The sequence below is a fragment of the Lepus europaeus genome, chromosome 17 (genome assembly GCF_033115175.1).
Source record: "Lepus europaeus isolate LE1 chromosome 17, mLepTim1.pri, whole genome shotgun sequence".
Lineage (NCBI taxonomy): Eukaryota > Metazoa > Chordata > Mammalia > Lagomorpha > Leporidae > Lepus > Lepus europaeus.
Window position 1 is genome coordinate 26,485,929 of NC_084843.1, and position 26,596 is coordinate 26,512,524.

The 26,596-nt window shown below is 45.1% G+C and overlaps 1 protein-coding gene and 1 pseudogene across 3 annotated transcripts in view; one reads left to right on the plus strand and one right to left on the minus strand.

The window, feature by feature from the left end:
* The window catches only part of CNNM2 (cyclin and CBS domain divalent metal cation transport mediator 2), a 173,349-nt gene that overhangs the window by 103,404 nt on the left and 43,349 nt on the right, over positions 1–26,596 (minus strand). The window lies entirely within an intron of this gene.
* On the plus strand, positions 515–23,915 carry LOC133776278 (large ribosomal subunit protein eL29-like; annotated as a pseudogene).

The window sequence follows — 26,596 nt, forward strand, 5'->3', positions numbered from 1 at the left end:
CGTTGTAGCCATTTGGGGAATGAACCAGCAGATGGAAGTCTTCTCTCTCTGCCTCTGCCTTTCAAATAAATAAATAAGTCTGGCCGGCACCGTGGCTCAACAGGCTAATCCTCCACCTTGCGGCGCCGGCACACAGGGTTCTAGTCCCGGTCGGGGCACCGATCCTGTCCCGGTTGCCCCTCTTCCAGGCCAGCTCTCTGCTGTGGCCAGGGAGTGCAGTGGAGGATGGCCCAAGTGTTTGGGCTCTGCACCCCATGGGAGACCAGGATAAGCACCTGGCTCCTGCCATCGGAACAGCGCGGTGCGCCGGCCGCAGCGCGCTACCGCGGCGGCCATTAGAGGGTGAACCAACGGCAAAGGAAGACCTTTCTCTCTGTCTCTCTCTCTCACTGTCCACTCTGCCTGTCAAAAAAATAAATAAATAATAATAAATAAATAAGTCTTTAAAAAAAAAAAAAAAAGTCTTCTCTTTCTGGTCCCAGGCGCTTCGGCAGCCGCAGGTTACAGTGCAGACATGGCCAAGTCCAAGCACCACACTACGCACAACTAGTCCCGAAAATGGCACAGAAATGGCATCAAGAAACCACGATCACAAAGATACGAGTCTCTGAAAGGGGTGGACCCCAAGTTCCTGAGGAACATGTGTTTTGCCAAGAAGCACAACAAGAAGGGCCTGAAGAAGATGCAGGCCAACAACACCAAGGCTATGGCTGCACGTGCTGAAGCTATCAAGGCCCTGGTCAAGCCTAAGGAAGTAAAGCCCACGATCCCGAAGGGTGTCAGCCGGAAGCTTGATCGACTTGCCTACATTGCCCACCCCAAGCTTGGAAGGCGTGCCTGTGCCCGCATTGCTAGGGGTCTCAGGCTGTGCCGGCCACAGACCAAGGCAAAGGTCAAGACTGAGCCCCAAATCAAGGGCAAGGTCAAGGCTCAAATCAAGGCCCAAGCTCAAGCTCAAATCAAGGGCAAGGGCAAGGCCCAGGCTGAAACCAAGCCCAAGGCCCAGGCCCAAGCCAAGCCAATGCAAGGGCAGAAGGACTGGTGTGACCCCTGGGCTGCTGTCTGCCTGGGGCTAGTGTCCTCCTGTGCTGTTTGTACAAATAAACCTGAGACAGGGAAAAAAAAAAAAAAAAAAGGCAGAAAACAGACATTTGGCTTAGTAGGTAAGCCACAGCTTAGGATGCCCACTTCTAGTATTAGAGCCCTGGCTCCACTCCCAACTCCAGCTTCCTGCTAATGTGCACGCCGAGAGGCAGCAGTATTAGGAATGACATGATGAGTTGGGTCCCTGCCACCCATATGGGAGACCCCAATGGAATTCTTGGCTCCTGGCTTCAACTGGGCCAAGTTCCAACTGTTGTGGGAAATTTGGGAAGTGAACCAGCAGTTGAGAGCTCTGTTTTCTCTAATCTGCCCCCTCTCTCTCCCTAATTTAAAAAAAATTTAAAGGCAAAAAATAGGGGCCAGCATGGTGGTAGAGTGGGTAAAGGTACATCCTGAGTTGCCAACATCCCATATGGACTCTTGTTCAAGTCCTAACTGTTCCACTTCTGATCCAGCTCCCTACTAATGGCCTGGGATAAGCAGTGGAAGATGGCTCAGGTGTTTGGGCCCCTGACACACATATGGGAGATCTGAAAAAGGCCAGGCTCCTGGCTTTGGTCCTGCCCAGTGCTGGCCGTTGAAGCCATCTCGGGAGTAAATTAGCAGATGGAACACTGTACTTTCTGTTTTTCTTCTTCTTCTTCTTTTTTAAAGATTTATTTATTAACTTGAGTGACAAAGTTACAGACAGAAAGGGGTTCCCCCATCCACTGGTTCACTCCCCAAATGGCTGCAATGGCAGGAGCTGAGCCAATCCGGAGCCAGGAGCTGGTCTCCCACGCAGGTGCAAGGTCCCAAGCACTTGAGTCATCCTCCACCGCTTTCCTAGGCCATTAGCAGGGAGCTGGATCAAAACTGGAGCAACCAGGACTTAAGCTGGTACCCATATACTACTATGCCACAGTGCCAGCCTCAACTCTTTTTTTGACAGGCAGAGTTAGACAGTGAGAGAGAGAGAAAGAGAGACAGAGAGAAAGGTCTTCCTTCCGTTGGTTCACCCCCCAAATGGCCTCTAAGGTCGGTGCCCTGTGCCAATCCGAAGCCAGGAGCCAGGTGCTTCCTCCTGGTCTCCCGTGCAGGTGCAGGGCCCAAGCACTTGAGCCATCCTCCACTGCTTTCCCGGGCCACAGCAGAGAGCTGGACTGGAGCAGAATCCGGCACCCCAACCGGAACTAGAACCCGGGGTGCCAGTGCCACAGGCGGAGGATTAGCCTAGTGAGCTGCAGCGTCGGCCCCAGTCCCAACTCTTTCAAAATAAATAATAAATCTTTTTTTTTTTTGACAGGCAGAGTGGACAGTGAGAAAGAAAGAAAGAAAGAGAGAGAGAGAGAGAGAGAGAGAGAGAGAGATAGAGAGAGAGAGAAAGGTCTTCCTTTTGCCATTGGTTCACCCTCCAATGGCTGCTGCGGCCGGTGCATCGCGCTGATCCGAAGCCAGGAGCCAGGTGCTTCTCCTGGTCTCCCTTGTAGGTGCAGGGCCCAAGGACTTGGGCCATCCTCCACTGCACTCCCGGGCCATAGCAGAGAGCTGGCCTGGAAGAGGGGCAACCGGGACAGAATCCGGTGCCCCAACCGGGACTAGAACCCAGTGTGCCGGCACCACAAGGCGGAGGATTAGCCTATTGAGCCACGGCGCTGGCCAATAAATAATAAATCTTTAAAGGCATAAAATAAAACTTGCCATTAATTGTATTTATTTAGACAAAAACTGAGTAAGATCTGTTCCAACCCCAAAAGCAAATTTCTAGTCCCATCATAAGTTTCTATCCTAATGGTTAAAATCAATACCCAAGTCATACTTACAATGAGCCACAAAAAATAATAATAATAATCTCTTCTCAAACTATGCCAAGGATGAGGTGACTAAATAGACTTAAACATCACAGCACAGATAAAGTTACTTAACTTTTTAGGTTGTGTATGAGGGACAATTTTTAATATTTAGTACTCCAGTTTATTTGTAGGTTTTCTATAACTTAAGTTTAATTAATGTTAATTTTCCATACATTCCAAGGTTTATACAATGTAAGTTTACTGAATGAAGTACCAATCAAAACTGTACTGCAACTCACCAATAGTTGTTCTCTCAAACTCCTTTGCAATAACAATTAAAGTACTGCCGGCTGGTGCCGCAGCTCAACAGGCTAATCCTCCGCCTGTGGCACCGGCACACCGGGTTCTTGTCCCGGTTGGGGCGCCGGATTCTGTCCTGGTCGCTCCTCTTCCTGTCCAGCTCTCTGCTCTGGCCCAGGAGTGCAGTGGAGGATGGCCCAAGTGCTTGGGCTCTGCACCCGCATGGGAGACCAAGAGCAGCACCTGGCTCTGGGCTTCAGATCAGCGCAGTGTGCCGGCTGCAGCAGCCATTGTGGGGTGAACCAACGGAAAAAGGAAGACCTTCCTCTCTGTCTCTCTCTCTCTCTCTCTGTCCACTCTGCCTGTCAACAACAACAACAAAAAAAGTACTGCCATTGAATTCAGAATTCAATAAGCATTTTTATATAAAAGTGGGACCATACTTATTTCTAGCTGCTTAGAAGTTTCGGTCAAAACCAATAAAGAAAATAGTTACTGGGGCTGGCGCCATGGCACTGTAGGATAATCCTCTGCTTGCAGTGCAAGCATCCCATATAGGCGCTGGTTCTAGTCCCAGCTCCTCCTCTTCCAATCCAGCTCTCTGCTATGGCCTGGGAAAGCAGCAGAAGATGGCCCAAGTCCTTGGGCCCCTGCGCACGCATGGGAGACGGGAAGAAGCACCTGGCTCCGGGCTTTGGATCGGCGCAGCTCTGGCCTTGTGGTCATCTGGAGAGTGAACCAACAGAAAGAAGACCTTTCTCTCTGTCTCTCCCTCTCACTGTCTGTAACTCTACCCCTCAAATAAAATCTTAAAAAAAAAAAAAAAAAGAAAAGAAAAAGAAAAGAAAATAGTTACTAAGATCTAAAAGCCACAAAGAACCACCTACTATTTCAAAGTTTTACCATGCTGATTACAAAGGACAGGTATCTAGGCCCAAACAGCTCAAAGGGGAGCAGCTTCTCTCTCCTGCAAATTGGTATTCATCTACATTTGTCCCCTCTTCCCTACCAAATCCATGAAGAAACACATTTCATATGTAGGTACTTCAATAGTTTGTGGACAATGGAATTAAGAGTCTTTCGGAACAAAAAATTTTTAAATCCATGAATAGTTTTTCATAATGCATTTTTTACTTTCTGACAACCCCTCATACGCATGGATTTCAAAAATTTTGTACCAAAGTAAACTTATGTTTTACTTCTTTTAAAATTTAAGAGGCAGGGGCTGGCAATGTGGCACTGCAGGTTAAGCCACTGCCTGGGATGCCAACATTCCCTTATGAGTGCCAGTTTGAGACCAATCTACTCTACTTCTCCATCTGGCTCTCTGCCAATGCCACTGGGAAAGGAACGTAAGATGGCCAAAGTGTTTGGGCCCCTGTCACGCATGTGGGAGATTTGGCTGGAGTTCTAGGGTCCTGGCTTTGACCTGGTACAGCCATGGTTGTTGCAGCCATTTGGAGAGTGAACCAGCCAACAGAAGCATACACATGCATGCACACTCTAACTCTGCGTTTAAAATAAATAAAATCCTTTTTAGAAATTAAGAACAGAGAGGAAGAAAAAAGGTAAAACAAGCTCCCTCCCATTCACTAGTACACTCCCCAAATGCCTGCAAGGGTGGGAAGTGGGAAGGGGGTGGCAAAGTTGAAAGCCGGATGACAATCCAAGTCTCCCAAGTGGGTGGCAGAAACCCAATTACTTGAGGCATCACTTCTCCCTGGGTCTGCATAGGCAGGAAGGTAGAATCAAGAGAGTGGACCGGGGCCGGAGCTATGGTGCAGCAGGTTAATGCCCTGGCCTGAAGTGCCAGCATTCCATATGGGCGCCAGTTCTAATCCCAGCTGCTCCTCTTGGGTCACTTGGGTCAACTAAGCCAAGGCCAATCAAGATCAAATAATAGCCAGCCAACCTCCAACCAAGATCAGCACAGTCCCCCAGCTGACCACCCTGACATGAGACCAAGAAACACTTAAAATATACAGCTGAAGTTTCTCAGTAGGATACAGCATTATTGTGGCTTCAGACAACTGACACACACAGTTAAACACACACCCACACAAATTAATAATTTCCAGAGGAAAGATGCAGAAAGATAGATTCTTCAAATATAAGTGAGTAAACCAAAAAAGTCTGACATGAGGATCCATAAGTAAAGGATTTAATACAGGAGAAAAAAAAAAAAAAAGAAAGAAATTCTGAAGTTAATCTGTGAAGGTTAAGATTCAGGACAACAGCAGTGCGACGACAGAACAGGTGGGCAGTTCTAAGAGGAATGCCTCCCAAACAACCTCAAGAACTGATACAGGGTACAGATCCCATACCAGAGGGCCTGGGTTCAATACCTGCTTGCAGCTCCAGATTCCAGCTTGCTGATAATACACTCTGGGAGGTAGTGATGACAACTGAAGTAATTGTGTTCCTGCCACCGATATGGAAGACCAGGATTGAGTTCCAAGCTCAAGACTTTGGTCTTGGCCCAGCCCCAGCCCTCAAGGGCATTTGACAGGTGGAATAAGTAGATGGGAGCTCTTGGTCTCTGCCTCTTTTTCTTTCTTCTTCTTCTTTTTTTTTTTTTTTAAAGATTATTTAGTTGAAAGGCAGAGTTTAAAGAGACAGAAAAGGGGGAGGGAGGGATAGGGAGAGAGAATGAGAATCTTCCATTTGCTAGTTTGCTTCCCATTTGACTGTAATGGCCAGGGCTGGGCCAGGACAAAGCCACGAGCTTCATCTGGGTCTCCCACAAGGGTGGCAGAGGCCCATGCACTTGGGCCATCTTCCACTGCTTTCCCAGGCACATTAGTAGGGCGCTGGATCAAAAGTGGAGCAGCCGGGACTCAAACCAGTGCCCATATGCAATGCCAGTGCTTCACGCAACGTCTTATCCTGCTGCACTGGCCCCTTTAAAACAAACAAACAATCTGATGTATTTATTTATAATTCTAGCAAAGAGAATGGGGCTAAGCCAGTGCAAGAAAACAAACAGAATACTTAGAGAAAACTGGAGGGGACTGGTACAATGGCATAAGAAAGATATGAGACACAATCATAATGCATTATGTGGCCCCTGGTGAAAAACCTTTTGCAGTCATAATAATGTAAACACTGAACACAGTCATTTGGTAGGAAAAGCCAGGGAACGCTTGTTTCCCTGAGAAGGTGAGCTCTTAACGAATCTGATGCATATCCTTTAGGTTTCTGATAATTGTACTGGGAGAAGACAGAAGGCATGGAAGTACATGTGATGGAAAGGACAGGGTAAGTGCAGGACAGGCAGATCCCTTTCTACCAATGTAACAAGTCAAATACCAAAATCTAAAACTGAAATAAATAATTTAGCTACACAACTTAGAAACATTTAGTCTAATGGCATAAGAAATAGCAAGAAGAACTCAAAGTAGTTAATTTTGGGGAGTGGGAAATGAGAGGAGATAGAGTGCTGTTATTTTTGGTTTTTAAATTTCCTTAAACTATATTAATATGATAAAAATTTAAATAATTTTACCTACTTTTAACCTCACTTGCCTCCATTTTCTTAAATCTCTATTTTTTATTTCTTATGTCTATTACAACTACACATTTTGTGTATTTATTCCTCAACAATATATTGGGAAATTACTAACATACACTTTTCTAGACGACAGAGGTATAGCAATTAACAAAAAGCAAAGGCCCTGGTGGGATAGGGGAGACAAACATGTTTCACATGCACAATATATACATATTATTCATTTTCAATATACTTAATACAAATCATAAATACATATGCCAGGTAACTCATGCCAATGAGAAAAAGAATTCAAGATAAAGAGACAGACATGGATAGGTTGGGCTATTTAACATATACTAGTAACATAAACAGACACCTGGATCTAATAAACAGAGCAGGCCATACAGACATAGCGCAGATGAACAAATGAAATAAGGAGCAGTTAGTGCCAAAGTCCCAAGATAAAAGTGTGCTCAGCATATTAAAAATATAGTAGGGACACCAGGTTTTACAGGGCTTTACTTGCAACTTTAAGAATTTTAGATATTATTCTAAGGGAGTTAATAAACTACTGACAGATTTTCAAATGAGGAATAATAGAGGTTCACTTATGTTTTTAAAATGATCCCTTGATAGGGTTCAGTTTGTCAAACTATCTGGAAATACATACTAAGGCTGAACCTCTGCATATATGAGCCCACGAACCAGAAATCCTACTTCAAGGTATACACTCAACATCAACGCATATATGTATTTGCCAAAAGACATGTACTAGAATGTGCTAGATTCCTAAGAGCCAAAAAGAGCAGATGTCCTCAATACCCACTGCTAGTAGGATAGATAAACTATGGTATATTAACACGATGGAACAGTATACAGCAAGGAGGAAAAAACCATTTACGATTTCACAAATGAAAATCCATCCCTCTCTCTCATACACACACCGTTATGTAAAAGAAGAGAGATGCAAAAGAATTGCATATTGTATGTTTCTATTTACAAGAAACACAGAAGCAGACAAAGCTAGCCTGTTCTCTTACAAGTCCACCCAGCAGTCCCTCTTCGGGGGGTGTGACAGTGACACGAGGTGGGAGGGAGGAGTTGCTGGGAATATTATTTCTCACTCTGGCGCTGATTACATAGACGAGACCAGTTTGCAAAACCCTTTTTCTATGTGTTAAAATTGGGCTTTTCAATGATATTCTGGGGGGCTACCTCTGTGGCATAATGGGTAAATCCACGGCCTGCAGTGCCAGCATCCCATATGGGCACCAGTTCAAGTCCCAGCTGCTCCACTTTCAATCCAGTTCCTTGCTGATGAGCCTGGGAAAGCATATGAAGATGGCCCAAGTCCCTGGGCCCCTGTACCCAGGCAGGAGACCTGTTAGAAGCTCCTGGCTTCAGACTGGCCCAGCCATTGCGGTCACTTGGGGAGTGAACCAGCGGATGGAAGATCTGTCTCTTCTATGTAACTGACTGCTGAGTGAGAAATAATTACAAGTAGACAAGGATGAAACACCAATTAGGAAGCTAACATAATAGGCCTGTGTATAATGAAGGAGGCTCAGAGGTAAGCAAGGTATGGAGCAGGATTTCCTGACAGATCGCACCAAACTGAGTACAATAAACAAGTAAAGGGAGACACTAACATTTTCACCCTGGCAACTGGAGAAGCAGGAGTGCCATTCATTGACATCGGGACCACTGCAACAAGTACACATTGTGGCGAACATCTCATGTTTGGGATAGCTCCCAACTGAGCACAGCAGACAGACACAGCTGGATACGAATCTGAAGTTGAAGAGTCTGGGCTGTAAAATAAACCTGGGAGTTGTCAGCAGAAGCATACAGTCTGAGAACCAAGGAGCTGACAAGGGTCAACTTCGACAGTGTGAATCATGTTGATAGTAGGTGCTAGGAGGTCATCAGAGTGCCACTTCACTTTGTGGTCTTTATCCAAAAGACTCAACTCCTGATAAATCATTAGACATATCATTCTACAAAATACCCAACTAGCACTCCTTAAAATTGTCAAGGTCAGCAAAAACAAAAAAAAACCTAATAAGACTTGTCTATAACATGTAACACAGTATCCCAAATGGGATCTTAGAAAAAAGGACACAGGTAAAAATAATGAAATCTGAATAAAACATGAACCTATCAGTATTGGTTCATCAATTATGACAAGTGTACCATACCAGGGATAGTGAGTGGTCATAGTATTATCTTCACAACTTTTCTGTAAATCTATTATAAAATTAAAAGTTCATTTAAAAACAAGACAAAAATAACAAAAACAAGGGCCTGGATGAGGTCACCTAGAGTTAGAGTGGACAAAAGAAGTACAAGGAAGAACTCAAAGAGCTCCAAGGAGGGGCACCCTGCAGATCGTCAGCCTCATCCCCCCTGCTCAGCTACCCTCCCCACTGGTGCCTTCTCACCTCCACACTGCCACTCCTTCTAGAGGGCTGACTTCCAGCATAATCTTAAGTGGCCCTATGTAGAGATGGCCTAATTTTAAGCTAGTACAATAGTTGTTAGGCACATGCGTCTACAAAAGCACTTGCAATGGGTCCAGTCCAACTACGGAACATTTGAATTTTACTTAACTTCAATTAGAATTTAAATAATTACTGGTTACTAGTTAGGCATTTCAGCTCTAGAATTCAGTCTCTATTTGATTTTTCTCTTTTCCTGACCCTTTTATAATCTGTGAGACCTCTAATTTCCTACACTGGGATATCTTGACTATAGAACATCTTTAAGCATCCTAAGGGGAGAACACTCAGCACAATAGTCAAAGACAAAGTCTTAGAAGTCTGAATTCCTATCAGAGTGCCTGGGTCCAGGTCTCAGCTCACTTCTGACTCAAACCTCCCGCTAATGTGCACCCTGGGACCCAGTAAGTAATGGCCCAAGTACTTGAGTCCCTGCTGCCCACCTGGGAATCCTGGATTTTGCTCCTGGCTCCTAATTTTAGCCTAGCCCAGCCCCAGCTGTTTTGAGTAGTGGGGATACTTTCTCTTTTGACTACAAAATTTAGAATAAAAATACCAAATAGTATCTGAAACCACACTTCATGTAGCCTTGGGTCCTACTTTCCATACTCCTACAGAATGTCTGGAAAAGAATGGAAGTCTCCCAAGTCCAAATTATCTCCCCCACTAATGTGCCTGTAACTCTGGTCACAAAGGTCACTACTGGGGTTGGATTCCTTTGCATTTAATGGAAGTATTTCTCATGTGAGGGTTTTTTTGTTTTTTAATTCATTTATTTCAAAGTCACAGCTACAGAGAGGACAGAGAGCGATCCTCCATCTCAGGTTCACTCCCCAGATGGACATAAACCAGCACCCGCATGGGATGCTGGCATTTCAAGTGATGGCCTTACAAACTATGCCACAACACTGGCCCCAAATGTGAGTCTTTACAAATAAAAATATTCCCAATGTTAAGTCTGAGCAAACAAAACCAGCAACTTCATTTTTTTTTTTAAGATTTATTTATTTGAAACGCAAAGTTATAGAGAGGCAGAGGCACAGAGAGGAGAGGTCTTCCATCTGCTGGTTCACTCCCCAGATGGCAGCAACGGCTGGAGCTGCGCCGATCCTAAACCAGGAGCCTCTTTCAGGTCCCCCACGCGGGTGCAGGGGCCCAAGGACTTGGGCCATCCTCTACTGCTTTTTCAGGCCAAAGCAGAGAGCTGGATCAGAAGTGGAGCAGCTGGGACTTGAACCAGCGCCCATATGGGATGCTGGCACTGCAGGCAGCAGCTTTGACCCACAATGCCACAGTACCAGTCCCCAAAATGAAGAACTTAAAACTCTTATAAATGAAGCAGAAACAATGAAATGAAAATCCTCCATATCCATGTTTCCAAATCCAGATTCACCATACCCCAGATTCACTCAACCATGAATGGAAGTTTGAGAAAAAACTGCATTTGTACTGAACATGTACAGATTTTGTCATTCCCTAAACAATATGGTGTAACAATTATTTATACAGCATTACATTCAATTAGGTATTCTAAGTAATCTAGAGATACTTTAGAGTACTCAGAGGTTCTGTTACACGCAAACACTATACCCAGGATAGAAGTTAATTTTTTTTAGAATTTTTTTTAAGATTTATTTGAAAGTCAAAGTTACAGAGAGAGAAGGAGAGGCAGAGAGAGATTGAGAGAGAGAGAGAGAGAGATCGAGATCTAGAGAGAGATCTTCCATCTGCTGGTTCACTCCCCACTTGGCTGCAATGGCCAGAGCTGCATCAATCCAAAGCCAGGAGCCTGGAGCTTCTTCTAGGTCTCCCATGTGGGTACATGGGCCCAAAGACTTGGGCCATCTTCTTCTGCTTTCCCAGGTCACAGCAGAGAGCTGGATTGGAAGAGGAGCAGCTGGGATTTGAACTGGCACCCATATGGGACGCTGGCACCGCAGGCAGCGGCTTTACCTGCTACACCACAGCACCGGCCCCTAAAAGTATATTTTCATCTACTTAAGTTGGAAGGAGGGGGAGAAGTCTTCCATCCACTGGTTCACTCCCCAAATATCTGCAGCAGCTGATGCTGGCCCAGGCCAAACCTGAACTAAATTAAGGTCTCCCATGTGGTTGGCAGAGGCACAAGCACTGGAACCAGCACCGGCTGCCTCCCAGCATGCATTAGTAGGAAGCTGGATCAGACACAGAGTAACCAGGACTTGAACCAGCACTCCAGTACAGGATGTAGGTGTCTCAAGCCTTGACTTAAACCATTGCTCCACAGTGTCTACCTCCATAAAGGACTTGGATATCAGCTTTCAGTATATGCAAGGGATCCTGAGGTAGGACTGAGTATTCAAATTAATAGCAACTTAACAAGATTAGTGGCCGGCGCCGTGGCTTAACAGGCTAATCCTCCGCCGGCACTCTGGGTTCTAGTCCCGGTCGGGGCGCCGGATTCTATCCCGGTGGCCCCTCTTCCAGGTCAGCTCTCTGCTGTAGTCCGGGAAGGCAGTGGAGGATGGCCCAAGTCCTTGGGCCCTGCACCCGCATGGGAGACCAGGAGAAGCACCTGGCTCCTGGCTTCGGATCAGCATGATACGCCGGCTGCAGTGGCCATTGGAGGGTGAACCAACGGCAAAAAGGAAGACCTTTCTCTCTGTCTCTCTCTCTCACTATCCACTCTGCCTGTCAAAAAAAAAAAAAATTAGTAATATGGTTCTGCTAAAACTATACTGTTCACAAAGTGAACATGGTACCAATTCAAACAGCACATACTCCAATACTCTCATACACATTTTCCTATGTTTAAGTTTTGTAAAAATCTTCATTTATGTAGTATTTATAGTCATGAAGCACAAAAAACAGCATTCTATTAAGTCTTTTTATACAATATTATGTGACTCTAGATCCAAAAACCACATGACAGGTCTCACTGACAATATAATCTTCCAGATGACCCAGATGATACTTATAATGTTGAAATATCATTGAAATAAATTGAATTTTAAAATATTTTTATAAGGAGGCCGGCGCCGCGGCTCACTAGGCTAATCCTCCGCCTTGCGGCGCCGGCACACCGGGTTCTAGTCCCGGTCGGGGCACCGATCCTGTCCCGGTTGCCCCTCTTCCAGGCCAGCTCTCTGCTGTGGCTAGGGAGTGCAGTGGAGGATGGCCCAAGTCCTTGGGCCCTGCACCCCATGGGAGACCAGGAGAAGCACCTGGCTCCTGCCATCGGAGCGCAGCCGCAGCGCGCTACTGCGGCGGCCATTGGAGGGTGAACCAACGGCAAAAGGAAGACCTTTCTCTCTGTCTCTCTCTCTCACTATCCACTCTGCCTGTCAAAAAAAAAAAAAAAATTTATAAGGAAGCTAAAAAATCCTCAAAGTCCCCTAAACATTGGGATCCACAGCCTGAAAAACCATACATCCATGAGGGAGTATTCAGAGTTTGTCCTAACTAAGCTGTAAGATGTTTCCCCCTCTGAAGTCAGATGGTAACAATTCCTCATAAAAGTACTTTCATGGAGATTGTCTTGTTCAAAATCTTTATTATGGAGAGAGTCATATAGTGAGTCTCCCTACTCCCAATAGCTAACGACCAATTATCAGCATGCAAAAATGAGCTTGTTTGGTTTAAGATTTATTTGAAAGGCAGAGTTAGAGGGAGGGAGGGAAGGAGGGAGGGAAGGAGAGATCTTCATCCAATGGTTCATTTCCCAAATGGCTAGAACAGCCAGGGCTGGGCCAGGCAGAAGCCAAGAGCCTGGAACTCTACCCAGGTCTCCCACGTGGGTGCAGATGCCTAAGCACTTGTGTCATCCTCCGCTGCTTTCCCAGGAGCATTAGCAGGGAGCTGGATCAGAAGTGGAGCAGCCAGGTCTTGAACCCATGCCCATATGGGATGCTGGTATCATAGGCATCAGCTTAACTTGCTATGCCACAATACCAGCACCACCCCTCCATATACAAGGTCAGATTTTTTTAATAGTCAGGACAAGTTGCACGATGGAGAAGTGCCAAGACAAGGCAGTAGCACAACGAAAGAGAAGTAAAAGGGTTACTGTTTATTCATTCAAACATTAAGCCATTACATACATCCAAATCTTGAGTCTAAAAATATAATCATCATCCCTGTTTCCTAAAAGCTTATGGTAGAGGGTCTGAAAACATCCAACCAATTGCTATGCAAGGGAATACACGTTATAGCAAGCATAATGTTAACAGTGCCAAGGTAGGCACCTAACACTGACTTGAAGGTTCAGGAAGAGCTGAAACACAAAGGATGAGTGACAATCTGCCTATGACTTCAATTCTGCTTTACTCTGGTATGTTATCTTTTCACTAATCCCAAGATTCTGCTCACATTTGCTTTCTCTTTTAAATCTCCCAGAAGATTTTGCAAATTTGAAATGAAATTAGCACTAACATGCCTATTTTAGTCTATTCTGGGCTCAGACTACTTTAAGTTCTTCGGCCTCTAAACCCTTTAGTCTGCTCAATGACTTTACACCTACCTACACAATTTCCATTAATCACTCCTTCCAAATTTTTCTCCTCCCAAGAACACCAAGGATTCTCAAGTTAAAGGATCGAGTGTCTTGCAAGAGACATGAGTATCTTAAGACTAAAAGTGGCCTGTGGTGCCCCTAGGGATATCTGCCATAGTATCTTCTCCCTGATGGTAAAGACATATTTCAAACTGCTATCTCAGTTGCAATTATGAGCCTCAAAGTGTGGCCAAATTCCAGAGGGGCCAATTAGAATCCAACTGAATTTTTTTATGGTTTTAATTGGCTATGCTTCTGTTGCTCCATAACCTTAAACCACTTCCTAGCATTCACTACAAAGAAATACACCAAAGAATTTCACAGTTGGATTCTTAGAGGTTAAGTGCTTAGTGCACTGACTTGCAGACCCTGTGCCAAAGAAGTGTTTCATAGGTCCTGCCAATATAGACACCCCAATTTTAGCATACTGCAGAATCTGCTCAGGTTTTTTTTAAGAGTTATTTATTTGAAAATTAGAGTTACACAGAGAGGAGAGGCAGAGAGGCAGAGAGAGAGAGAGGTCTTCCATCCACTGGTTCACTCCAATTGGCCGCAACTGAGCCGATCTGAAGCCAGAAGCGTCTTCCCGGTCTCCCACACTGGTGCAGGGGCCCAAGGACTTGGACCATCTTCTACTGCTTTCCCAGGCCACAGCAGGGAGCAAGATCGGAAGTGGAGCAGCCAAGACTTGAACCAGTGCCCATATGGTATGCCAGCACTGGAGGCGGCGGCTTTACCTGCTACACCACAGCGCTGGCCCCTGCTCAGTTTTTTAGTTTCAGGATTTGTTACTCTGCCTTCAAATATAAAAAGTAAATAAACAGAAGGGGAATGAGAGCAAGCTTTACCATCTGCTGGTTCACTCCCCAAATGTCCACAACAGCCAGGTCTACGCCAGGCCAAAGCTAGGAGCCAAGAGCTTCACCCTGCTCTCCTGCATAGGTGGGAAGGGCCCAAGTGCCTGAGCCATCTTCCCCTACCTTCATAGGCATATCAGCAGGGATCTGGATTGGAAGTGGTAAAGTTAGGACTAGAACCGGCACTCTGACATGGGATGCCGGCATCACAAGTGGGAGCTTAACCCACTGTACCACACCAGCCCCAGCTATCAGTTTTATGAAGACCTTGGTGTACAGCACCTCCTGACTTAGTGCAGACAGAAGAGTCTGCAAGTTCATGTTTGATAATTGATGAAGAGATGCTGTCATTCTGAGGAAGGCTTTTTTTCCTTCTAATCTAGCCGCAGGCCACTCCCACATACCTGCTCAAGCAGCTTCCCCATCCAGCTGATCGTCACGACAATGCCATGGAAGGCTGAAGCGTGTGTGCTGGCTCATGCTCTGTAAAGGCGTTACTGCCAGTGGCAGAGTAACAAATTCGATGACATGTCACGTCATGACAATATATTAAAATCTGAGTGCCAAGGCCGGTGCTGTGGTGCAGTGGGTTAAAGCCCCAGCCTAATCCGCTGGCATCCCACATGGGCACCAGTTCTAGTCCCAGCTGCTCCTCTTCCAATACAGCTCTCCGGTCTGGCCTGGGAAAGCAGTACAAGATGGCCCAAGTCCTTAGGCCCCTGTACCCACGTGGGAGATCCGGAGGACACTCCTGGCTTTGAATCAGCTCAGCTCCAGCTACTGTGGCCATTTGGGGAGTGAACCAGTGGATGGAAGACCTCTCTCTCTACCTCTCTAATTCTTTCAAATAAATAAAAATAAATCTTAAATTTTGAGTGCCACTTTCAATTTTTAATGTTTCTCGCCATTCCCATTTATGATGAGAAAAGGATGTAGCTGTTAGTGATTCAACTTAAACCCCCTCAAATATGGCTGCCAAACAATCGTTCAACCGATGCCTTCACACCCCTACCAACAGGAAGTCCATCATCTTACACGTCCTCACTACATGGCTTTCATAATAAATTATTCCTTCAATTGAGCATGTTCTTCTTCCTCCTTGGCTTTCATCCACTGTCCTTAGTTTTATTCCTTAGAACCTCAGGGTATAAATCCTCTTTCAATCTTTTGTGTTTACATTTTCCCTTCATCTGCATTTGGGGTAAAATCTGCTCAGGTTACCTACTTGCAGGGCCACACATTCTAGGCCACACATCCCTCCAGTCTCTCCATCTCAAGTGAAAGAATCCTTCAGAGACACTTTCATCAGGAATTCAATGCTTCTCCAAAGCCACAATCAGAGTAAGAAAAGGAAACTGTAACCCCATCTCCAATACCTAAAATACTCGTTTGTGTTTTTTTGTTTGTTTGTTTTTTTGACAGGCAGAGTGGACAGTGAGAGAGAGAGACAGAGACAAAGGTCTTCCTTTTCCGTTGGTTCACCCCCCAAATGGCTGCTATGGCTGGCACGCTGCGGTCGGCGCACCACGCTGATCCGAAGCCAGGAGCCAGGTGCTTCTCCTGGTCTCCCATGGGGTGCAGGGCCCAACCACTTGGGCCATCCTCCACTGCACTCCCGGGCCACAGCAGAGAGCTACACAGGAAGAGGAAAGACTGGGACAGAATCCGGCGCCCTGACCAGGACTAGAACCCGGTGTGCCGGCAACGCAGGGAGAGGATTATCCTATTGAGCCGTGGCACTGGCCCTCTTGTTTGTTTTAAGATTTATTTTATTGGGCCAGCACTGTGACATAGTAGGCTATGCCTCCACCTGCAGTGCCAGCTCCGGCCATTGCATCAACTTGGGGAGTGAACCAGCAGATGGAAGATCCCTCTCTGTCTGTAACTCTACCTCTCATAAATAAAATCTTTATTTTTAAGATTTATCTTATTTGAAAGGCAGTTACAGAGAATGAGGGAGAAACAGTGAGGTCTACCATCAACTGGTTCACTCCCTAAACGGCCACAACAGCCAGGAGTGTGCCAGGCAGAAGCCAAGAGCTCTTCCAGGTCTCCCACATGGGTGCAGGGGCCCTAGGACTCATGACATCTTTTGCTGCTTTCCCAGGCACATCAGCAGGAAGCTGGATCAGAAGTGGAGGAGCCAGGACTCGAACCGGTACCCACATGGAATGCTGGCTTAACCCACTAATGCTACAGCACTAGAACCCTCATTTTCAATAGTTATCTTTCACATCCAGTAATATCAGCAGCAATTGCATAAAGGACACGGGTGACAGAAAAGGTGAGGCTGTAAAGAATGCATAGCATTTAAACAGGTAAAGATACTGGGAATGGTGGGAACAATTTCAGGTAAGCAACAAGCAAATACAGAGGATGAGAAACAGTGACACATATGAAAGACACTGTTGCCTTACTGACAAGAACTGACATACATGAAGATGAGCTAAAGAAAACTGGGGATGGGGTCAGCAATGTGGCACAGTGGATAAAGCCACTGCCTGTATGAATGCAGGTTCAAGTCTCAGCTGCTTGCTTCCTATCCAGCTCCCTGCTAATGTGCTGGGCAAAGCAGCAGATGGTCCAGATGCTCGGACCCCTGCCACTCATGTGGGAAATTCAGATGGAGGTCCAAGTTCATGGCTTCAGCCTGGCCCCAGGCCCCAGGCCTGGCTATTGCAACCATTTGGGAAGTGAATCAGAGGATGTAAGATATCTCCCTCTGCCTTTAAATTTAACAAAGAGGAGGAGGTAGTGGTGGTAGTCATGGTGGTGGTTGGGGAGCCAAGCCAACATGGCACAGTGGGTGAAGCTGCCACATGCAATGCCAGCATCCCTTATCAGAGCATCAGTTCAAGTCATGGCTGCCACATTTCTGATCCAGTTCCCTGCTAATATGTCTGGGAAAGCAGTGGGAGATCGCCAAAGTGTTTGGGCCACTGAACCCATGTGGGAGACCCAGATAGAGCTCCAGGCTCTTGGCTTCTGCATGACCCAGTCCAGTCATTGTGGTTGTTTGGGGAGTAAACGAGTGATTAGAAGATCTCTCTCTGCTGCTCTACCTTTCAAATAAATATTTAAAAAAAAAAAAAAAAGAAAAAGAAAAAGAAAAAAAGGAGGTTGGGGACACAGACTAGTAAATCCATTCAAATAATCCAAAACGAAATGCTAAGAAGCTGGGATTTTCCTATAGTTGTTTGCTATTACAATCACTATAAACTAGTGATCTAATGAGAACCACATTTTTGAAAATTAATCTGGCAGTAATTTGTAAAAGTAATTAGAAAAGAAAAAGCATGAAAGGAAAGAGACCATTCAAGAATATGAAGACTAGGAGAAGGAGGGAAAGAGGGGGGGAGAGGAGGGAAGGGAAGGACAAAGAGACTGTCATTATGTTCTTAGAATTTTATCTACACAGGGCCGAAGCCTGCAGTGCCAGCATCCCATATGGGCCCCGGAAGAAGCTACTGGGTCCTGGCTCTGGATCGGCACAGCTACGGCCGTTGTGGCCAACTGGGGAAGTAAACCAATGGATGGAAGACCTCTCTCTCCCCCTCGCTCTCTCTGCCACTCCTCTGTGTGTAGCTCTGAATTTCAAATAAAATTTTAAAAATCTAAAAGATTTTTATCCTCAAACCACACTAAATCTGTTTAAAACTAATTAAAATTTATAAACGTAAAGAATATGAAAGCAAATAAGAAAATTATATTGATATGCTCTAGATTAAAAAACAGAAAATTATCTGTTCCACTGAATCTAAGATAACTAAGATGAACCATTACTTTTTATAGTATTAAGAAATCTAAAGTGCTGCCAAAAGAACTATGACATGCTAACACTCCAATTTTATAGTTACTGAAATGGGAGTGGGGTGGGGTGTATGACTTACAATCAGTGAAATACGGCCAACAGTTTTTGCTTTGTTTTAACATAATAGTTCTAAATAGAAACACTTGATTTTTCCCCCAGGGTCCAAGGTACAGGTTCTCTTCTTTTCAATTGCATGGATTCCTTCCTTACCAATTTGTCATAGGAATTCAATGAACAGAGGTGCAACCAGCACCACTCCCTTCATTCTCTTAAAAAAAAAAAAAAAAAAAAAACTGATCTTTTTGTTTCTTAAAGTTTTTTTTAATTTATTTGAGAGGTAGAGTTACAGACAGTAAGAGGGAGAGACAGAGAGAAAGGTCTTCCATCCGCTGGTTCACTCCAATTGTCCGCAACAGCCGGAGCTGTGCCAATCCGAAGCCAGGAGCCAGGAGCTTCTTCCCGGTCTCCCACGTGGGTGCAGGGGCCCAAGGACTTGGGCCATCTTCTACTGCTTTCACAGGCTATAGCAGAGAGCTGGATTGGAAGCGGAGCAGCCGGGACTAGAACCGGTGCCCACATGGGATGCCGGCACCGCAGGCATAGGATTAACCAAGTGCGCCATGGCGCCAGCCCCAGATCACAGTTCTAATTAAAAGGGATGGAAAAAAATTCTACCATAAATAAAATACTTGGCAGATTAAGAGTTAATATCTAGGGGCTGGTGCTGTGGTGCAGCAGGTTAACACCCTGGCCTGAAGCACCAGCATCCCATGTGGGCACCAGTTCGAGACCCAGCTGCTCCATTTCCAATCCAGCTCTCTGCTATGTATGGGAGAGCATATAAGTTGGCCCAAGTTCTTGGGCCTCTGCACTAAGGTGGGAGACCCAGAAGAAGCTCCTGGCTTCGGATCGGCGCAGCTCTGGCCACTGCAGCCAATTGGAGAGTGAACCAGTGGATGGAAGACTTCTCTCTCTCTCTGCCTCTCCTCTCTCTGTGTAACTTTTTTTTTTAAGAGTTAATATCTATAATATATTATTTAGAAGACTCAAACAACCCCAAAGAAAATAAACAGAACAGACAAGTTATCAAAGCACAACAGCTAATAAACATAAGAAAAATGTTTAGTCTCACTTCAGAAGCACTAATGATGACAAAGAGCTATTTTCACTTATCAAACAGTCAGTGTTAAAGATGAACATAAACAGCGATGGTAGGGCTAACTGAAGCATATGAGCATTATCTGCGTCAGCAAGAACTCACAATTTCAAGAGTTGAATCGTGGAGGTCATACGAAGAAACACTGTGCAGCTCTGAAAATACGGTAAATCTATACAAACGCATAGCCAAGTTTTTAAAACCTTCATTTTATGACAGTAAGTACACAATTTCATTTTTAAAAAACTTACCACAAAATCCAACTAAGAATGTTCATGTCTAGACAAAACTCTACAAGTACAAAGACCAAATTCCCAACACTAGTGACCATTAAGAGCGAAGTGAGGGGCTGGGAGACAGACCTAACCCTTACTTTAAATATTTTCCTACTGCCTTAATTTTTGTAACTACATCTCAAAAAATTCTTTGTAAATTGGTTGGAAGTATTTATGCTACATTGCATCAAACTTGGTACAAATGGTTAGCACGACACCTTCATCTAGAAAAGTTCCATTTCCTTCCCTTTGTCCACTGGGAGCCTTTCCTAAATGGTTACAGGGACTCCCTCCTCACCCTTCTAACCAGAGCCACTGTCAAGCTAGAGCACATTAGCTAACCGCAGTTATCTTCCCTTCCAGGCTGACCGTCTGGAAACGGACTTGGGTTTCCCGGTAACAAACTGGAGAAGCACCGCAGGAACTGAGCCAGAACAGTCAACAGTAATATCTTTTCTGAGCCTAGGAAATATCTGGAATAGGTAAGAGCAGGGGTTGGCAAGCCTTCTCCATGAAGAGTCAGACAGAACATATTTTAGGCTTTGCAGGCTATACAATCTACCACAACTACTCAACTCTTGTCACACAGTACAAAAGCAGCCACAGACAATACATAACAGATGAGTGTGGCTGTATCCTAATCAAAATTTGTGACACTGAATCTTCCACATGTCAAGAAATACTATCCTTTTATTTTCAACTATTAAAAACACATTATTCCAAGGGCACACAGTAGTTTGCATCAGAGCATAACTAACAACCCTCAAAAAGAAAAAGTAAAAAACAAGCAAGCCAATGGAGTCTCTAATAAAATTTTGTCTGGATTCGTCATACTCAAATATTCTTTCGAGAACATTACAAATATATCCTTAGTGAACCACTATTAAAGAGGAGCTTTCTCTAACAGCTGACAGAATTTATAATATTAAATGGATTCCTGGGGCAGGCATTTAAACTAGCAGTTTAAGATATCGCTGGTTAGGATGCCCAAATCCCATATGAGAGTTTCTGGGTTTGATTTCCCACTCCAGTTCCAATTCCAATTTCCCATCAGTACAGACCCTGGGAGGCAGCAGGTGATGGCTGAAGTTGATGGGTCCCTGTCCCCCATGCAGGAGACCTGAGTGAGTTCTTGGTCTGTGTTGTGCTCCTGGCTTCAGCACTCCAGCTGTTGTAGGGAGTTAAGGGGTGAAGTAACAGACAAAAACTCTTTCTCTCTGCCTCTCAGGTAAGTTTAAAAAAAAATTCTTTTAATTAATGGGATTCCTGGTCGTTAGGAAAATACAAAGTAAAACCTTAAGATAACCACTGTACTCCCACTAGAGTAGCTACAAAGCAAAAGACTGGCAACGACAAGTGTTAACAAAGATGAGAAAATCTGAAATCTTCAAACATCGCTGGCTTATAAAACGGTGTAGCCCTTTTGGAGAACAGTTTGGAGTCTTTTTTAAAGTTAAAAACATACTGACCAGGCCAGCACTGTGGCAAAGCTGGTAAAGCCCCTGCCTGCAGCGTCAGCATCCCGTATGGGCACCGGTTTGAGTCTCACCTGCCCCACTTCCGATCTGGCTCCTTGCTAACGTGCCTGGGAAAGCAGTGGAGGATGGCCCAAGTCCTTGGGCCCCTGCACCCATATGGGAGACCCGGAAGAGGCTCCCAGATCCTGGCTTTGGATCAGCCCAGCTCTGGCCATTGCAGCCATGTGGGGAGTGAACCATTGCATAGAAGACCTCCCCCCTACCATCTGCCTCTGCTTCTTTGTAACTCTGCCTTTCAAATAAAGGCATAAATCTTAAAAAAAAAAAAAAATACTTAGTATATGAAACAGCATTTTCTCTCCTAGGTATCTTCCCAAGAGAAATGAATCATATCCACCAAAGACATTTGTGCAGATGTCTATAGAAACTTTATAATAGTCCTGGGACCAGCGCTGTGGTGTAGCGGGTGAAGCTGCCGCCTGCTGTGACGGCTGCTCCGCTTCCGATCCAGCTCTGCTATGGCCTGGGAAAGCAATAGAAGATGGACCAAGTCCTTGGGCCCCTGCACCCACGTGGGAGACCAGGAAGAAGCTCCTGGCTCCTGTTACAGCCAACTGGGGAGTGAACCAGCGGACGGAAGACTGCCTCTCCTTCTAATTCTTTCAAATAAATCTTAAAAAAAAAAATAGTCCCAAGTCTGGACTCAAACATCTGTCAAACAGCAAATTGATCCACAGAATGTGGTTTATCCCTATCATAGAACACAGTTAATCAGTAAGTGGGACAAAGTCCTGACTCATGCTAAACACGGCCAAACCTCAAAAACATGTCAAGTCAAAGAAGCCAGGCATAAAAGACTATATATTATGTGATTTCTTTCATTTGAAATCACAAAGCAAGGTCAATCTTTAGAAACAGATCAGTGGTTCCCAGGGCTTGGCTATGAATCAAAAGGAAAAAACTTCTGGTGACAAAGCAAATGTTCTTAAACTAGACTAAGATGGTGGTTGCACAACTCTAAGTTCACTTAAAAATCACTGAATTATACGTTTACAATGGGTGGATTTTATGGTATGTTAATTATACCTCCAAAGAGCTGTTTTAAGATTGAGACCCCAGAGGGCCGGTGGACCTACCAGAGTGCTCACAATGGCCTGCACTCTCCCAGACACCTCCATCACCTCCAAAGCCACTCTCTGTGCCTTTGTTCCAGAGACCCCCTAGAAGGTTTCCCTACCGGAGCACCTTCAGAGACTGCTCCCCTTCCACATCCTGGCCTGTTTCCCAGCCCTCCTCACTCCCAGGGAGACCGCATCTTCCTCTGAAATCTTTCCAGAGCTCTGTGCCCACACATTTATCTTGGTCTCCTTTACCTTTTAATTCTGTAATAAATTCATGTCCATTATTCATCTATTCTTCATTACATCCCACATATTACAGGAACTGGGTGAGTAGCTGCAGTAACAAAACCCACAGGGAATGGGCAGTATCTAAACAAGAGCCTCTTATTGGCATGAACAGTGGCCAACGTGAGAACTTTTACAATTTATACCACCCCATCTCCCATCCTCTAATTCTAATTTTTCCAATTTAACCAGGCAAGTACAGAAACCACACACCACAGGTCCATGCACAAGTACATCCTTCTGGCCACTGAAAATGAAATGTGTAAGACCAGAAGACAGTGGACCCTAACAGAAGGGAAAACAGGGCTCCATGTATGTCAACCAAAGCCAAGTTTCAACCATGATCAACTCAGACTAGAAAGCATGCCATCTCTACTGGGATTCCTAGCTTAATCCTGGTGAAGGCCGAGCTCTTCAGCTGTGACAGAGGCTCCCTCTTATCCTAGCCAGTGTTGGTGTTGGCCGCTCTACCTGAACCAGAACGGGCAATGACCCCCAAGTTTAGAGACTTCCTAGTAACTCCACAGCTTCGCAAATGCTGGACTTTAGTTTTTCTACTTCTCAAATAACCGACTTGTGAAAATTATTTGCTTTCATTTTCAAGAAGAATAGGACAATGCAATTTATTTCTGAGATCACAACTGTGGCCGACGGAATTCAACCCTCCCCAAAATGATTCAAAGAGTACGTAAAGACGGAACACTAATAAAGCTATAGAAGCTGACTGGAGACTTGAAAAATAGGCTTTAAAACTGTGAAGCAATTGCTACAAGGAACTAATAGTCATCTACCGGTAATCTTTAATAGAAGAAAAAAAAAAAAAAGTCAGTGTTGAGTAAGCAGCAAGTATTCAGTTAGTAAAACAGGCAGAACTGGTCAGCTTCCCGGAAGGTGGCCAGAGAAACACTGCCTGTCTTCTGACGCAGACGTTACCCAGAACTAGAGACCATTCCTTTGTGACCGTATTGATACAAACCGCGTCAACCTGAGCAAAAGTGGTTCCTGCTCAAGAGGCAGGAGGGAGAAGGACGCCGAGGTGGGTATAACCTTCCACTGTCAACAGTCGGTCCCCACGCCAGCCCAGTCAGGGAGCCCTGTGGGCCGAGAGCCGCGGCAGGCGCCCACGAGCTCCTCGTCCCTGAGTACCACGGAGGGTGCTTCCTACACACCCAGAGGTTCCTTTCTCACGGTTTGGGAGGCAGAGAGGTTCGCCAGCAGCTCTGGGGTCGCCCGCTGAGGCACACGGCGTCCGCGTCCAAGATGGCGCCGCGCGGCAGCCCCCGCCCGAGGCCGCCTTCCCGCGAGAGCCCTGCCGGCCTGGTCACTTTTCACAGGCCTCGCCCGGTTAACGCTCGCACGAGGGCCCTAAGTCTCCACACCTGCGTCGTGAGGCAAGGCTGCTTCCAAACCACAGCCCCAGGTCTGGCGCTGCACGCTAACAACCGTTGTGAGAGGGAGAAGACTGAAGCACGGAAAGGTTGGGTAAATCTTACCGAAGCGCGAAGGCTGCGAGCGGCCCAACCACCGCTTCCGACTTCCCGGCTGGCTCGCACCTGCCCCGCCGCTGAAGGAGTCTCTCCAGCGAACCAGCTCTGCCTGCTAACCAGAGGGCCCTGAGGCCAGGATTACTGCCTCCAGGCTGCACCAAGAATATCTGATTAACCTAGGTAGCTACTTCTGCTAGGAATTTGCGATAGTACACTATTTTATGCATAAGGGCGCATCTCATTGCAGCTGGTAGACTACAAACTCCCTGAGAGTGGGCTCAATAAATATTTGCAGAATGTTTTTTTTTTTTTTTTTTTTAATCATTAAGCCACTCTGAAGTCCATTGCTAACCTACAAGAATTGGTCTCCAAACATGTCCTCCTTCCCTCCAAAATTTCCCCTAAGGTAAAATAAAGCATGCAAACGAGGGCCATTGGTTTAATTTTTAGAAGAGTATTCAAAAAATAGTATTCCATGGCCAGAATAACCGCTCCCCCCGAATCTCCACACACTTTGTGCCTGTCCCTTTGAGTACATGTCACTGTGTATTAAAATGACTCGTGCATGCTTTTTCTTTTCTACCGATTTCAAGTAACTTCAACACGCCCCCCAGCATCTAGCACAGCAAATGCTGAAAAAATGTTTAAATGAACAGAATTACTTCTTTTTCCCCCTAAACTTCTGCCATATAGATGCTCAGAATCAATGTGGTTAATAAATAAAAAAGAAAAAAATCTACAATAATAAGATTTTTTGGGAACAATCAGCCTGAATCAAAGTTGATTTCTGTCATCAGGTTCTAATTAAGAACGGCAGATAAAGCAGATGGATAACAGCTTTAATCTTCATGTTAAGTTGATACTACCCTGGTGAAAACAGAAAAATTGTTTGGACAAGCCAACTGAACAAACATGATATTGGATGTCTAGAGGAGAGTCGTTCTTAAAGGGTCTCCCTTCCACTTGATGGCTATCTGAACTTGAACCTAGAGAGTTAGCCAACAGGAAAGGACAGGGAGGGAGAGGGGCCACTTGCCGTTAATATGCATTTTGGCAAGGGGGGGGGGGCAGTAACAAAGGAACAAACATCAAGGTCATGGAGGTTTTTCTTCTTCCTACTCCTAAAAGGTTTCCACCTTTTGAACTGCTTACTTCTCATTCTACTTACTCATATCATTTACTAAGCAAGACAGAAGACTTTTCACAGAATTGATGAAATTGTGAAGTCCTTATCAAAGAAATTCAAAATTCATTTAAATTGATCATCTAAGATGCAAGCTCTCAGGGAGTGCATTTTCCCATCCATTTAGATGAAAATTTACCTACAAGAAAGATTTCATTTTTTTATGAACAGTTCCTAGATAAAGTTAAGCATTATTAAATACTACCAAGTAATTGTTTCCATTAAGTATAATATATTGTGACCCATACACAAAAACTCCATTCAAAGTGAACTATACTGGGCCATTTGATCAACATCATTACTTTATATTAATGACTATTCAGTTCTTTCTGACTAAATAGTAAGAGCTCATTGAAGAAAATTTTGGAAAAATTTGAAAACATTCTGTTTCTCTCTTTGTAAATGGTGTGTCAATTCCCACCAGCAGTGACAACACCCATCACCTCACACCAAGGTCAACACTAAATGCTACCAGTAAAAATTTTTTGCAAATTAGGCAAAAATTGCTATCTTGCTTTTTTTTTTTCTCTCTCTTTTTTTATTTTATTTATTTATTTTTTTGACAGGCAGAGTTAGTGAGAAAGAGAGAGACAGAGAGAAAGGTCTTCCTTTCCGTTGGTTTACCCCCCCAAATGGCCACTACAGCTGGCGCGCTGCGCCGATCCGAAGCCAGGAGCCAGGTGCTTCCTCCTGGTCTCCCATGCGGGTGCAGGGCCCCAGCACTTGGGCCATGCTCCACTGCACTCCCGGGCTACAGCAGAGAGCTGGACTGGAAGAGGAGCAACTGGGACAGAATCCGGCGCCCCAACTGGGACTAGAACCTGGGGTGCCGGCGCCGCAGGCAGAGGATTAGCCAAGTGAGCCATGGCGCCGGCCGCCTTTCTCTCTTTATCAAGGTGTAATTTTTCTTCCCCCTAAAAATTTTTTAAGTGCCTTATTTCAAGTCAGATGTCTGTTTCTCAATTGGCATGATTAAATAGTCTCTATGTATTTAATTTTTTTATTTATTGGAAAGGCAGACAGAGAAAGACAGAGAAATCTTCCATCAGTCCCAAAGTGCTTAAAACAGTTGAGGCTGGGCCAGATCAAAGCCAGGAGCTCATGGGTCTGTCATGTAGGTGACAGGAACCCAAGTACTTGGGCCGTCATCTGCTGCCTCCCAAGGTGCATATTAGTAGGAAGCTGGAATTGGGAGTAGAGCTGAGAATCAAGCCAAGGCACTCTGTATGGGATGTGGGCCTCCCAAGT